Genomic DNA, 15,569 nt, shown 5'->3' with positions numbered 1-15,569 from the left:
TGCTGGTGCTGGAGCTGTTCATGCTGCTGCTGCGGCTGCTACTGCTGCTTTGACTGCTTTTCCTCCAGCTCCTGCTGTTTTCACTGCTTTTGCTGGCGGTGGTGGTGTTACTGGTGCTGGTGCTGGTGCTGTTTCTGCTACTGGTGCTGCTTCTGGGGCTACTCTATTTGCAGTGGTGTTGGTGTTTGTATTGATAATGCATTTTTGCTTATTGTTAATGTAATTCTGCTCCTTAATGGGAAGATCTTTCCCATCCATTAATAGGCCTGCTTAAGTCACATAGAAGCCTGAGTCACATAAGTCAAGTCACATGGAGCAGGAATGGTGGAACAGGAAGAGGCAGAGCTAAAGCAGAACTGAGAGGAAGTTAATTGGGCAGCAGTCAGAAATGAGGGAGAGAGCAGGCAGCTGGCTAGTGTCAATGGGAAAGGTTATTTGTAATTTTGTTTAAGGGAGCCTGTTTGTGATTTGTTTAAGGGAACTAGTTTGTGGGAAGACCTTAGCATGGGGAAGGCTTTGGGAAAATATTGACCTCTGCATTATTATTGTGTATGGATTTCTTTGTTTCTGTGATGGATTTGGCTTTCTGATATTGGGATTTGGCTTTCTGGTATTTATATGTTTTGATGTTTTTGTCCTCCATGTGGAGAGTCTGTTGCATTTCTCATTTCAGAATTTTACTAGCATAGGCTATTCATGGCTGCCAAAGGCACTGTGAATATTAAGTTGGAGCTACAGTGCTGGAGCTGCTTGTGTTACAATTGCTGCTGCTGCTGATATTGGAGTTATGATGGTGGTGGTGCTACAGTTGCTGCTGGTGGTAGAGTTGGTGGTGCATTTGATACTGGTGATGCTGCTCGTATTGCTGATGCTATTGCTCCTGTGGCTGCTGTATTTGTTGTGGTGTTAATGCTGGAGATGCTAGTACTAGAGCTCTTACTGGTTTTGGTGGGGCTACAAGTGCTACTGCATGTGGAGTAGCTGGTAGTGTTGGTGTTGGCAGTGGAATCCTTGGTTGAATTGGTGCTGGTCTTGGTGCTTGTGGCTTTCAGAGCAAATTATTATCATGTTGTTGGCATGTAATTAACGTGTTGTTCTTGACTTTCATAATAAAGTGTTAGCTTCTTGTTGGTATGTGACCATCATGCAGTTATCATGCTGATGATTTTGACACAGTGATGGCTGTGAGAAATTGGCTTACAATTGGTGTGTTGTTACCTTTGGAAGTGTTGCTGCTCATGCTGGAGGTGCTGGTGGGTGTGATGGTGCAGGTGGTGTATTGTTTGTGGTGCTGCTCTTGCTGATAGTACTGCCTTTCCTCTACTTCCTGCTGTTTTTGCTGTTGTTGCTGGTTATGTTGCTGCTAAGTAGCTGCTTTTGCTACTGGTGGTGCTGCTGCTGTTGTTACTGGGACTACTGTATTTGTGGTGGTGTTGATGCTAGAGCTGCTAGTTCTGGAGCTCCTTCTGGTTTTTATAGTGCTGGTGAAGTGGCTAGTGGAGTTGTTGCCAGTAGTGGAGTTTTTGATTGAGTTGCTGCTGATTTGGGTGCTTGTGGTGGTACTGGTGGCTTTCACAGTAAATTGCTATCTCTTATTGCCCTGTAGTTAGTGTGACATTGCTGGCTTTCACAGTAATGTTGTTGGTATATAGCTGGTATGCTGGGTCTTGACAATGCAATTGCCACTTGCAGGAAAATGTCATGTCATCATCCTCAGTGCCTGTGCTCCTGTCATGAAACCTGATGAGGTAAAAAAAAATTTCATGGAGACCTGGAAACACTTATCATCAATGTGCCAAAAGAAGACAAGCTTATAATTTTGGGAGACTTTAGTGATAGAATAGGTTCAGACTACCAGGCTTGGGAGGAAATCCTCGGAAGGAATGGAGTTGAAAACAGTAACACTAATAGACACTTACTACTGAAGACTTGTGCATTTCATGATCTTCTCATCATCAGCATTGTCTTCCTTTTATCTAAATGCAATAAAACTTCGTGGATGTCCCCTCAAAACAAACACTGGCATTTAATAGACGATGTGATTTTAGGATAACAGACAGACAAAATGTGAATGATGAAGGCAATGTGTTGTGTAGAGTGGTGGACTGATCATAGACTTATTCTCTCCAAGTTAAATATTTGAATTCAACAAAAGTGGTATCCCCAAGGCAAAATGACTACCAGAAGAATTTAAGTCAATAGAGCTCTTCACTGAGAGGGAACAGTTTGTTTCTGACTTGGAGGGAAAGTTGAGCCAACACACAGTTGCCAATAGTGGAGCAGAAAAGAAGTGGGCAGCTTTCAGAGATCTGGTGTACAGTACTGCACATCACTGGCACATCTGAGTTGGAACACTTGCAAACACCAAGACTGGTTTGATGAAAATGAAGAGGAAATTCAGAAGCTACTTAATGAAAAATGAGAACTCCACAGGATTTATTGGCAGGATAGTTCATCCAACTCTAAGAAGACAGCATTTAATTCCATCAGAAGTAAAATCTAAGCAAAGCTTAGAGAGATGCAAGATTCTTGGCTCAGTAAGAAAGCAAACAAAATTAAGTTTTATGCCAATAGTAACAATCCAAAGTGCTTTTATGATGTCCTGAAGGCTATATATGGTCCAAAGACCTATGGTGCATCTCATCTACTCAGTGCTGATGAAGTCATATTGATTAGTGATAAGCACATGATCCTAGAAAGGACACTTGAACACTTCCATAGTGTTTTCATCAGAACATCATCAATCAATGCTCAGGTTGAAATCAATCCCTCCCTACTAAACCTCCAACTGAAGAAGGGGTTCTGGGTGCCATTAGGCTCCTTTCATGTGGTGAAGCACCTGGTGCTGATTCTATTACAGCTGCAATTTACAAGGTAGGAGGTCCATTGTTCATATAAAAGCTGACTGAAATTTTCCAGGTTATATGACAAGGGGAAGTTATCCTCCAGGATTTGGAGGATGTCTCCATTGTCCATCTCTATAAAAGTAAAGGAATTAGATTATACTGTGACAATCACAGGGGGTTCTCTCTCTTAGTCATTGTTGGCAAGATTCTTGCAAGCACCTTCCTTAATAGGCTGATTCTTCACCTGGAAGATGGTCATCTACCTGAGAGCCAATATGGCTTCAGAAAGGGCCAAGAAACATTACATATGGTGTTTGCTGTCCGACAGCTCCAGGAGCAGAACAGAGGTCTGTATACAACATTTGTATATCTGACCAAGGCCTTTAATACTGTCAGTTGTGGGGGCTTATGGAAAATTATGTCACAATTTGGTTACCTGAAGAAGTTTATCAATATCATACATCAATTTCATGATAGCATGCTTGCCCAGGTTCTAGATAATGGACAATGCTCTCCTGCTTTCCCAGTCACCAATGAAGTGAAACAAGACTGCATGCTTGTTCCCATGCTTTTTAATATGATGTGTTCAGCCATATGGTCAAATGTTTTCAACAAGGATGAACATGGCATCAAGGTCAGCTACTGTACAGATGGTACATTCTTCAACTTGAAAGGGTACAAGTCAAGACCAAAGTAGAGGGAATGTTGGTGCCTGATTTTCTGTGTGCAGATGATTGTGCATGCAATGCAGACTCTGAAGCTGAAATACAGTTAAGTATAGATAAATCCTCTACTGCTTGTGCTGATTTTGACCTAATACTCAACACCAAGAAAACACAGTTCCTCCATCAGCCACCACATCATCCATACATGGAACTATCAGTTACCTAGGCAGTATGCTTTCCAGAGATTTACATAATGAAAATAAGGTTGACACATGAATTGCCAGAGCTAACTCAGTGTTTGGGAGTCTCCAAAGGAAAGTATGGGAGAGAAGAGGTATTAGACTGACTACCAAAAGTAGTCTGTAGGTCTACAATGCCATTGTGCTGACCTCATTGTTTTATGCCTGTGAAACTTAGACAATATACCAGGACCATTCCAGGAAACTGAATTGCTTCCATTTGAATTACCTTAGGAAGATCATGAAGGTCACCTGACAGGATAAGATATCAGACACTGAGGTTCTTACTCAAACTAAACTGGAAAGCATTCAAATTCTGTTTCAAAGAGTAAAACTTCAATGGACTGGCCACATTGTATGAATGCAAAACACACGCTTGCTAAAAAGACTATTTTATGGAGAATTCACATAGGGTAAGAGTTCACATGGTGGTGAGAAGAATTAACAAAGGACACTCAAGAGCCCTTTTAAGAACTTTGGGACTGATTTGTGACATAGGAGACACTGGCATAAGACCACTCAGCATGGCATGCCCACATCAGAGAAGATGCTGTGATACATGAGCAAAGCAGAACAGAAACAGCTAAAAAACAAGATGTTCAAACTTAGAGAATTCACTCCAAATGTTCACAAGGATTATTTATGATCAACCTGTGGTAGAGTGTTCCAAGTTCATATCAACCCATCAGACACACTGAAACTTGACTATAGCATAGTGATGTCATTTTGGTCCTTTTTGAGAATGAAGGACAACAACCACATAAATGCTAGTTGTCAAATTCTGGCTCACATGTGGTCCTCCTTGTACTGAAAGAAGTGTACTTTGAGATTTTGGTGGGGGTGGAAGGGACACTGATCATGTCATTTTTCTAGGAAAATCATCTCAGTGTTGTAACTCCCTCCACTGACACAAAACAGTAATTTATAATTAACTCATCATCTTCTTGTTTTACAGAATGATGTGGGGCATTGAGAAGTTTGTGACTTGTCCCTAGTCATAGATCAAATTTGTAACAAAAGCTGGACTTTTAGCAAGTCTTCCTTATTCTACTATTCCAAATCTATTATTCCAAGTCCACTTATTAGCAAGACTTCCTTATTCCAAGTCTAGCTCTTTATTCATTGTACTATTCTCTCTTAATTAGGGCATCCTATTCATCCTGTTTCTATCTTAAGCTAGTCTGATAAGAAACAAGACTAGTCTGGGAATTAAAAGACTTGGGATCCAATCTTTACTCAATGATTTACAACTTCTATAACATTGAGACTGTCCCTTCCCCTATCTAGAGTTCAGTTTCCCAATTTATAAAAAAGAGAGAGAGAGTTTGGGTTATATCACAAAAACACAGACTTTCAGAGATGGAAGAGTCTCTGACAATCATTGAGTCCAACCCAGGTCTCAACAATGATTCCCTGGACAAGATCCTGATGAATGATCATCTACTTTGTACCTGTAGGCCTCCTGCCTTCTTCAAGTCCCAGCTAAAATCTGACCTTCTTCACGAAGCTTTTCTCATTTTTTCTTTAATGTTAGGGCTTTCACTTTGTTAGCTATCTTAAGTTCATCCTGTAAATATCTTGTTTGTGCTTAGTCCTTTGCCTGCTATCTCTTTTTTTTTTGTTTCTTTTTTTTTATTTTTTTATTAATTTATTTAACTTTTAACATTCATTTTCACAAAATTTTGGGTTTCACATTTTCTCCCCTTTTGTCCCCTCCCCCCACCCCAAAACACCGAGCGTTCTAATTGCCCCTGTCTGCCAATCTGCCCTCCCTCCCTCCCCACCCCTTCCCTTTGGAAGGCAAGCAATTCAATATAGGCCAGATCTGTGTAGTTTTGCAAATGACTTCCATAATAGTAGTGTTGTATAAGAACTAATTATATTTCCCTCCATCCTATCCTGTCCCCCATTTGCCTGCTATCTCTTAAGCACCCTGAGGACAAAGACTGGGATTTTTAGTTTGTTTTGTCTTTCTTTGTATCCTCAGAGCTTTAGCACAGTTCCTGGCACATAATAGGCACTTAATTCCCATTTATTGACTGAATGAATTGAAAAACAGTGAGGGAGAGCCCACCCTCTCCTAAGGTAACTCATTTCATTTTGACAGAGATCTCATGTTTTTCTTACATCAAGGCTTTATTTCCCTTTTTCTAACTTCAACCCAAAGATGACCTTCAGGGCCAATTTTAACTTTAAACCCATGAGCTTTGTGTTCCATGAAAACTTGAGCTAGATTCTCATAGCACTTCACTAATTCAGACATAAGAGAAGCTGGTCTATGTTAAAAAAAGTCTTGCTACCAAATATATTCTGTGACCTGATGATATCTATGTGTAAGTATCCAAGAAGAAGGTCATGGTAAGGAGCCTTAAGTGGGAGGAGGACACCAGTGTCTGAGGTAAGTCTCTGGCATTAAATCAGCTTGTGAGTTCAAGTAAGTCATTTTATTTCTCAATGTTTACATACCCTTGTCTTTAAAGTGGAGTCAAATGCTTTTACTACTGCTATTACTGCTAATACTACTACAACTAATAATAACTAGAATTTATATAGTGCCTTAAGAATTGTAAAAGACAACCTTTACAAATATTATTCCATTTAATTCTCACAATCCCAAAGGTAGTTAAGAACAATTATTATCCCCATTTTACAGCTGAGAAAACTGAGATAGACAAAAGGTAAATGAGTTGCTTAGGCAATATCACTAATCAGTGTCTAAGGCAAAATTTGAACTCAATTCTTCCTGATTTCAGGTCCCAAACTCTACTCATTGTGCCCTTAACTACCTACTTCATAGGGATCTTGGAGAAAAAGTACTTTTCAAACCATAGACTCCAGGCTCATGTCATCAATGCCATTTTCTTCAACATCATTATCTTTATTGTTCCTCTGATTTTCCCTTTCCTGATCTGCAAAGTGAGGCACCTGAGCTTCCAAGAATCTAGGTTTTCAACTCTAAAATTATTTTATTCTAATTCTGTACTTCTAATAAGTGGAATGTAGTTAAGAAAAAATTAAAGAGATTGCATATACATTAGAGATCCAGAATCTTGTGGTGAGTTCAGTATAAAATAATAGATTTCATTTATTTAGCACTTTAAGGATTGCAAACTCTCTCTCTCTCTCTCTCTCTCTCTCTCTCTCTCTCTCTCTCTCTCTCTCTCTCTCTGTCTCTCTCTCTGCGTGTGTGTGTGTGTGTGTGTGTGTGTGTGTGTTTCAATACTAACTCTCAGTTAAACTAACTGAAATGAGACTTATGGGACATTCTGTAATTAACTCATGCTTTTTTCCTCATAACTATGTAAAATAAATAATACAGGTATTATTAGGCCTATTTTACAGAGACTCAGAAAGTTTGTGTAATTTCTCCATGGTCATGTACCTAGTATGGACCAGAAGAGGGAATCTATCTAGGTTTCTGTTTGCTCCCAGGGCAAGGCACTATGCCTTTCAAAATATCCTTTAACATATAGGATCAATGAATCTAAAAAGAAGGAGCCTTCCAAAAATTCTATATCTCTCAATACCCTCTTCAAAAAAGATATTTAATAACTTTTTCATTGAGGGAATGATAGAATCATAGATACAAACCTGAAGGAAAACTTTAAGACTATTTAGCCTAATCTCATGTGCAGAAGGGAAAGCTGAGGACCAGGGAGGAAGATCATTAGTCCAAAGGTAAATAGATATAAAATAGCATATGGAAGATTGGAATCCAGGTCCTCTGGCTCTACTACATCATATTGCCCTGTACCAAGTCATTGTAGCTACCACAGCATTCTGACATGGCACCTCCTGCTTTCCAAGTCTGCCTAATGGGTATACCGAGCAGAGAACACATAAGTGGGATTTTCCTGAAAGGACTGTCAACTGTCTAATTGCCCATTTCCAAGCCCTCCCACCCCATTGTTTTGTTAAGCCAGGTCTTAAACAGTATAAAGAACTTTTCACCACCCACTGAAATGAAATTTCTACCACAAACACCTCCTCTCATTCCCCGACTTTCCTCATTTCCTTCTCTTTTGCCAAAGGTTTAAAAAGGCAAAAATCTTAGACACGCAGATCTATTCAGCTACATTAATTATAGCTTCATATTAGGATATCTAGAAATTCTCCCACTCAGATATTTCCAAAGTCTGGAAGACAATGTCACCAATTAGTTTGACAATTAAATCACTATTTTCTTAACAGAATTTAAAAGCAGTCCCCAAAGTTCTTCATTAGTGCTTCTCCTTGTCAACATTACTTAGAACTCCACTTATCAAAGCTGTTCTATTCTCTATAGCCAGCTTCTCTACCAGGGCAAACAGATATTTTTGTTGTATCCTGGAAAATGTTGCGTTATCGTTTTGGAAGAGAGCCATTGACCGAAAAGATCTCAAAAAGAACGAAATGAAGGCCAGATGAAGCAGTCATCAGACACACAAAATAAGCCAGAAAAATAAAATAAATAAGAAAAGTTGCAGTCCAACAAAAGGGCTACACAATTGTACCTTGAGGAAGATAAGATGAGATTTCAGTTCATCTTTCAGATATTTTATATACTCTATAGTTATTTGGAAAACAATTTCTTTTTCTACTTCTCCTTCCTGAGTTTTGCTTGTAACGTACTAAAAGTCTGCCGATTTTTGTGGATTCATTTTCTATCCTACTTCTTTACAGAAGTATTTACTTGTTTCAATTCCTTTCATTTAAAACTTTAATATTTTCTAAATAAATCATGCAATTATCTTGAAAAGGCTATAATTTTGTTTCTTCTTTCCTTATACTTATTTTTTCTCAATTCATCTTGTCTTGTCACAAAAACTAGCATTTCTAGAACTATATCAAATAAAATTGATGACAATAGATATTCTTACTTCATCCCTGATCCCATTGGGAAGGTCTTTGGTGTTTCTCCATTACAGATAATGCTACATCTTAGATTAGATAATTCACTTTCTAGCATGTATTCCTATGTTTTTAATGTCTTATCATAAATTATCGTTATATTTTATAAAAACATCTATTCTTCATTCACTAATATAGTCATGTGATTATTATTATTTGGATAATAATATGATCTATTATGATACAATTTTCCTAAGTGTGAATCAAGTCTAAATTGGTTGTAGTGAATAAAAAAAAATTAAAATGGTGCTGTAAACTCTAAGCTAACATTTTACTCAATATTTTGTAATGCTGTTCATTAGAGAAGTAGCTTTATAGTTTACTTTCTCTTTTATCTCTCTTATTTGACTGTCAGGATCATGTCGTCCCATAGGAGTTTCATAGGATGATTTTCTCTCTTTTTGCAAACAATTTATATAATACTGGAGTTAATTTTTATTTGAATGTTTGGTAGATTCACTTGTATGTCCATTTCATCTGACAGTCTTTGAGGGCTCTAAGCTCAATATAAGTCAATAGCAAGGCATGGCAGTCAAAAAGAAAATGGGATATTAGGGTATAGAAACAGAGGTATAGTGCATGGAAGAAGGATGCCAATAGCCCTGCTATACACTGTTCTTTTAAGTAGATAGATAGATAGATAGATAGATAGATAGATAGATAGATAGATAGATAGATAGATAGATAGATAGATATAGATGATAGATAGATAGATGACAGATAGATAGACAGATAGATAGATGATAGATAGATGACAGATAGATAAATAGATAGATAGATAGATAGATAGATAGATAGATAGATAGATAGATAGGGAGACAGAGGGACAGATAGATAATGTATATTTGTATGTACGTATGTATATATGTGTATATATGAATTTTTCAGTATTTAATGTATTTCAGACACTCTGTTAAGTTTTGGGTACATAAAAAAGACAAAAAGCAATCTGTTCCTTTCTTTCCGGGGAACACAAAATTTATATCTCTAAGCATATAATCCTATAATAAGAAGCAAGTGGAGTTTATTGAGCAGAGGAACAACACAGTCAGATTTTAACATTAAGAAAGTCAAATGGCAACAATATGAAGGCCATGTTACATAAGGGAACACCTTGAGGGATGGAGTCCAGTTATGAGGGTATCACATTTTATGAAATACATTGACAAACTGAAATAGAGCAATAGGATAGTGAGAGGAATGGACTTCATGACTTATGAGAAATACTTGAAAGATCTGAGGACATTTCACCTGGAGAGAAGAGCAAAGGGCCATGGTTGCTGTTTCTCTTTTCTTTTTTTTTCTCAAAATATTTCTAGTGTTGTCTGTAGGAAGAAGATATAGATTTCTCTTACTTGATCCCAGAAAGTGCAACAATAATGATAATAAATGGACAATGATGAAGGAAGTTTCTTTCTCATTATAAGGGTAGAAAAATCCCAAGATTTAGATCTATCCTGACACCAAAAGGGCTCCCTAGAAAATTTCCTCATCCTAGTGAAGGTTAGATTGATCCTTTATACAGGTTGTGACAGAGGGGATTTCTGTGGAATTACAATTGGACTAGATAACTCCCAGGTATTTTACAACTCTGTGATGCTATATTTTGTATTTTAAGAGGGTCAAGTCAATCTCAGTAAATACCTACATTAGATCACCTTATGTAGAAATGGGAGATGGGGGCCTTAGGGCTCCTTATGAGGTTTTTGCATCCTTAATCAAGACAACCCCAACTCTCTCTTCTCTCTCTCTGTTTTCTCTCTCTTTTTCCCTCTCCTCTCTCTCTCTCTCTCTCTCTCTCTCTCTCTCTCTCTCTCTCTCTCTCTCTCTCTCCAAAAATTGCATGATACAGTAGAATAAGCAGCTGAACAGCAGTCAGGGATGCTAGCAATAGCTACCATATAACCAACATGCATCTATTAAGTGCCAGGAACTCAATTACAGCCACTAAGATTTCAATCCTTCAAATCTCTGATTTTATTACTATAGACTATCCCTCTACTTGTACATATATTCACTCTTCTGTGACTAGGGAGCAAGTCTTTCAGAGTTGGTATAGGTAAAAACAAAAATCATCACCCTATGATCAACTCAGTGATCCCAACATAGTTATTTGGTCCTGTTTGGGACAATCACCAATTTTGTATTTGATCCATTTCCAGTTTAACAGAAACTTCTAGAGTCTGAACTCCACTGGCAAAGTCTTTGAGAAGTCATGGTCACTTCCACCCTACCATGAGGCACCCAAGAAAGTCTTTACTTGAGTTACATTCTTCATTAAGAAGACTCCTACAAGCAGGCGTATGAATTTTGCTACCATTGATAAAGTTTCCATGGAAAAGTTCACAGAATGAGAAAATGTTACAATTGAAACATCAAAGGTTATTTAGGATCTCCTACACCAGCATGGTGATTCAGTGGAAAGAACACTGAGGTTGGGAACAGAGCATCTGGGTTCAAATCCTCACTGGGCTACACACTCCTTTTGAAATCTTGAGAAACTCATTGATTTGCTTGAGCTTTCCTTCATCTGTAAAATGTGCGGTTTGGACTAAAAGGATTCTAAAACGCTTTTTAGCTCTAAATCTATGATCCCATAAATAAGAGTCTCTTCTGGCAATATTGGTACCAGACTTTTTTTAAAGAGAGATAGCATGGCATGACAGAGAGTTAAATCTGGAATTAAGAAAATCTGGCTCAACATCTTGCCTGAGACATTAGCCATGCAATTCTAGAAAAGTCCCTTTACCTCTGTTGCTCAGTTTCCTCATCTTAAAAACCAGGAAACTGGATGCAATAATATCTAAGACTTTTTACATCTCTAAAAGAGCTCCAATGTGATACGCACAGCAGCCTCTATGGATATGCATGCCTATTTCCAGGGTAAATTTGCAAAATATAATTTCTTCCTCAAAGTCAAAAACTCAAATATTTATTCAGATTTCAGAAAGTCAATTCTACCATGGTAGCTACAAACAAAAAAGTTTGTACATATTACCAATAAATGGAGCATAGCCATCCCAAAGCATTCGCTCCATTAGGTCTCCCCACAAACAAGCTCCCTTAGGCAAAATCTCTCTCTCTCTCTCTCTCCTCTCTCTCTCTCTCTCTCTCTCTCTCTCTCTCTCTCTCTCTCTCTCTCTCTCTCTCTCTCTCATGCTAGCTGCTGTGCTGTGCTCTGCCTGCTCTCTCTCTCCCAGCTCTGCCTCACTCTCTCTTCCTGGCAAGCTCCTCCCACCACTGACTCAGTGTGATTCAGGCTGTAGACTGGGCCAAAACTCAAAGCAAGTCACATGGACCTATTAAGGGGCAGGGAAGACCTTCAAATTCCCTTAACATTACAAATTCTAATTTATTCATACTCTCTGTGAGCTTGATGGCATTACCAGGCTCATTTTACAAATGAGTATGCTAAGGCTCATAAAGATGAAACTTGGCCAGAAACTCATAGTTAGTAAGTGTAGATATGCTGCAGAATTCAAATCCAGTTCTTCTGACTCTAGGTATAGATCACTATCCACCATTCCATTCACCTTCTGCATCATAGCAGAAAAATGGCCATCTGGATTCTGCCTAAAGACCCCCAAGAGAGCAACCCATCACCTTTGAAGACAACCAATTAAATTTGGGTTAACTCTAATTGTTTAAAAAAAAATGGTTTTTTTTTTTTTTATTTTTTCCCTTTATCTGGAACCTTAATCTGCCTCTCTACTACTTGCCTTTTATCCATAGTTTGCAATCATTCACTAAGCATTGATTGATTTCCATATGACAGTCCAGATATTTAAAGACAGTTATCATATCCCCCACTCACCATCAGTCAATCTATTAGCATTTATTAAGCACCTTTTATATGCCAGGTACTATGCTAAGTTCTGGGGATACAAAAAGAGACAAAAGATAGTCCATGCCCCAAAACAACATGAAAACAAATATATGCAAAACAAGCTATAGACAAGATGAATAGGAAATAATTAAAAGACGGAAGGTACTGGAATTAATAGAGGTTAAGAAAGGTTTTCTGTAGAAGGTGGAATTTTAGTTGGTACTTCAAGGAAGTTAGGGAGGTCAGTAGTTGGAATGGAAGAGGAAGAGAATTCCAGTTACATTGCCTATTGTCTCCCCATTAAACTATGGGCTCCTTGAGCTTTTCTTTGTATCCCCAACTACTTATATTTGGCACATAGTAGGAACCTAATAAATGCTAATTTACTGACTGCCAGGCCTAGAGGCCTGTGGGCTACCCGAGTCTTCCCTTACCTCTATCGGAGGTCTTCGGTTGGCCAAACCGGATGCTCGTGTGAGAGAAAGGATGTTCCAGAGTTGAACAAGGGTTGAGCTTTATTTCAGGGTCTAGTTACAAGTGCAGGGGAATTCTTCCTTAGGAGGGAGCGAAGAATCTCCCAAGGAGGCAAAGATCTTACAATAAGAGATTGGAAGTAGAAGTATAAGTGGGGAGAGAGGGGGAGGGGAGAGAAGAGAGAGGAAAAGCAGAGCCTTGTTGTCCTCACATGTGGCCCCTCAGCCCAAGAGAGCTTTCAGGCTTTCCTGATCCTACTTAAGTTCTCCAGCCGCATAGTTTGCATCTGAATACCGTGCTGTTAGGTGTGCCCAGATCCAGGACAATCTCGAGGGTGGGGAGAGCTCTCTCCCATCACGTTTCTCACGGGAAGAGGCGGAAATACAAGAGATAGCTCGGTTCACCTCGATTCCCAGTCGTTTCCTGGGGGGGCCTCATGAGAACTCTAAGATTTAGAAGTTCCCACCTTTACCCACCCGAGACTGTCCACATGGAATTGAGCTTCCATTCCCAGCAACTGACAACTCCTAATTTTGCCTTCTGATGCCAAACAGATCATTGATAATTGCTTTTCCAACATGCAGCCTTTCATCTGATAGAGAGCAGAATTTCAAAACACAATCCATTCATAAGCTAAGCACTATCTTCACTGGATTTTATAGATCAAGCTCAATAAACATCTTATGAGAGTGTCTGGGGCATGAGCAACTACAAGTCCCAGATGCATCATAGAGAGAGCGGTAAATTCACAAGAGCTAAACAGGAGCTCTTGACTTCTCACTACATAAATAACCAGTCTGGGACCCTATGTTAGGATTGTTCATCTATTATGTGAAGTCATAACCTTGTTAAGTTATACGGTGGATAGAGCACTGAGTCTGAGAGACAGGAAGACCTGAATTCAAATCCAGTCTGAGATACTACCTGTGTGATCCTGGGTAACCTATGTAAATTTTATCTATCTCAGTTTGCTGATCTCTGAAATGGAGGTTATGATAATACTTACTTCCCTGAGTTACGTGAGGATCAAATGAGATGACATTTGTAAGGTTCATTGCAAACTTTAAAGCACCAAGGAAATGCTAGCTAGTATCCCTAAAAGGGTGGTCTCTATTTTACAGTGACAGCAATTGTGTGAGTGGGGAAGGGGATTGCCAGCTGAGTAATCATTTTCCTTGATTGCATCTTTGGCTAATCTTGATTGGAGTATGCATGGCTAGAATGATAATATTTTTCTAAATGATTTATTTTTTTGTTTCCAATGGTGGAGAATAATTACACTATCTCTTAATAGGTTTTCTTGAAAAATCTGTGCTGTGCAAACCTAGAAATAATTACATAGTGCCTGAGAAGAGGAGGTCCTTGGCACAATATTTGCAGACCTCAATTTCTTACCATTATCCTTGATCATGTTTGTAAAGCTAATCATGTACTCCCATACCTAATTAGGTGACTAGTGGCTAGAGTACTGGCCCAAAGTCGAAAGGACATGATTTCAAATCCTGCCTCAGACACTTTGTAGCTGACTCTGGGAAAGTCACTAACCTGTCTCAGTTTCCCTATCTGTAAAACGGAGACAATAAAAGCACCAGCTTATGGGGTTGTTATGAGGATCTAATGGGATGACTACTTGCAAATCACTTTGCAAACCTCAAAGTGCTATATAAATGCTATTGTTGTTATATAATATCAAGATAAGGAACCCAACAACATTCATCTCAGAATCCAGAAAGGCCTAGGGAACTGGGTTCTCTAGTTAACTTAAAAATCTTCCCAAGTGAGTACTACAATTAATAGAGTTATGATTGCTTGGCTAGCTGGTTGATTGGTTGGTGGCTTCTTATCCTGCATTCTTGAAGAGGACCAAAATGACATCACTATATTAGACTCCAGGTATAGTGTGTCTGACTGTGGCTGATCAGACCTATATGAGCTCAGAAGGCTCTACCAAAGATCAGGTATAGATAGTCTATGTGAACATTTGGGATGAATTCTCTAAATTTGCACATCTTGTGTTTCTTTTGACTATTTCAATTCCATTTTACCCATAGGACAACGCACCTGTGATTGTTTGGTCCTGTGTCAGTGTATCTCATGCCATGTCAATCAATTCCAAAGTTCTTCAGAGAGTTCTTTAAAGTGTCCTTGTGTTGTTTCTTCTGACAACTTTCCTTTTGTGAGTTTCCCATAAAACAATCTTGTAGGCAAGCATGCATTTGACATTCAAACAATATGGCCAGCCCATTGGAGCTGTGATCTCTGCAGGAGAGTTGGAATGCTTGGCAATTTAGTTCAAGAAAAGAGTTCAGTATCTGGTACCTTCTCCTGCTGGGTGATCTTCAGAATCTTCTAAGACAGTTCAAATGGAAGCGATTAAGTTCCTGATAGGCCCCAGTATACTGTCCAGGTTTCATACTTCAACAAGACCAGCACAATGGCTCTGTAGCCTTCAGATTGATAGTCAGTCTAATACCTCTTCTCTCCCATACTTTCCTTTGGAGCCTCCCAAACACTGAGTTAGCTCTGGCAATGTGTTCATCAATCTCACTATCAATAAGTACATGCCTAGAAAGTATCCTGCCAAGGTGACTGAACTTATCTACGATATTCAAAACTTTGCCATTTGCTG

This window comes from Notamacropus eugenii, chromosome 5, assembly GCF_028372415.1.
Source record: "Notamacropus eugenii isolate mMacEug1 chromosome 5, mMacEug1.pri_v2, whole genome shotgun sequence".
Lineage (NCBI taxonomy): Eukaryota > Metazoa > Chordata > Mammalia > Diprotodontia > Macropodidae > Notamacropus > Notamacropus eugenii.
The sequence above is the reverse complement of the archived record's forward strand: the minus strand, read 5'-3'. Positions refer to the sequence as shown.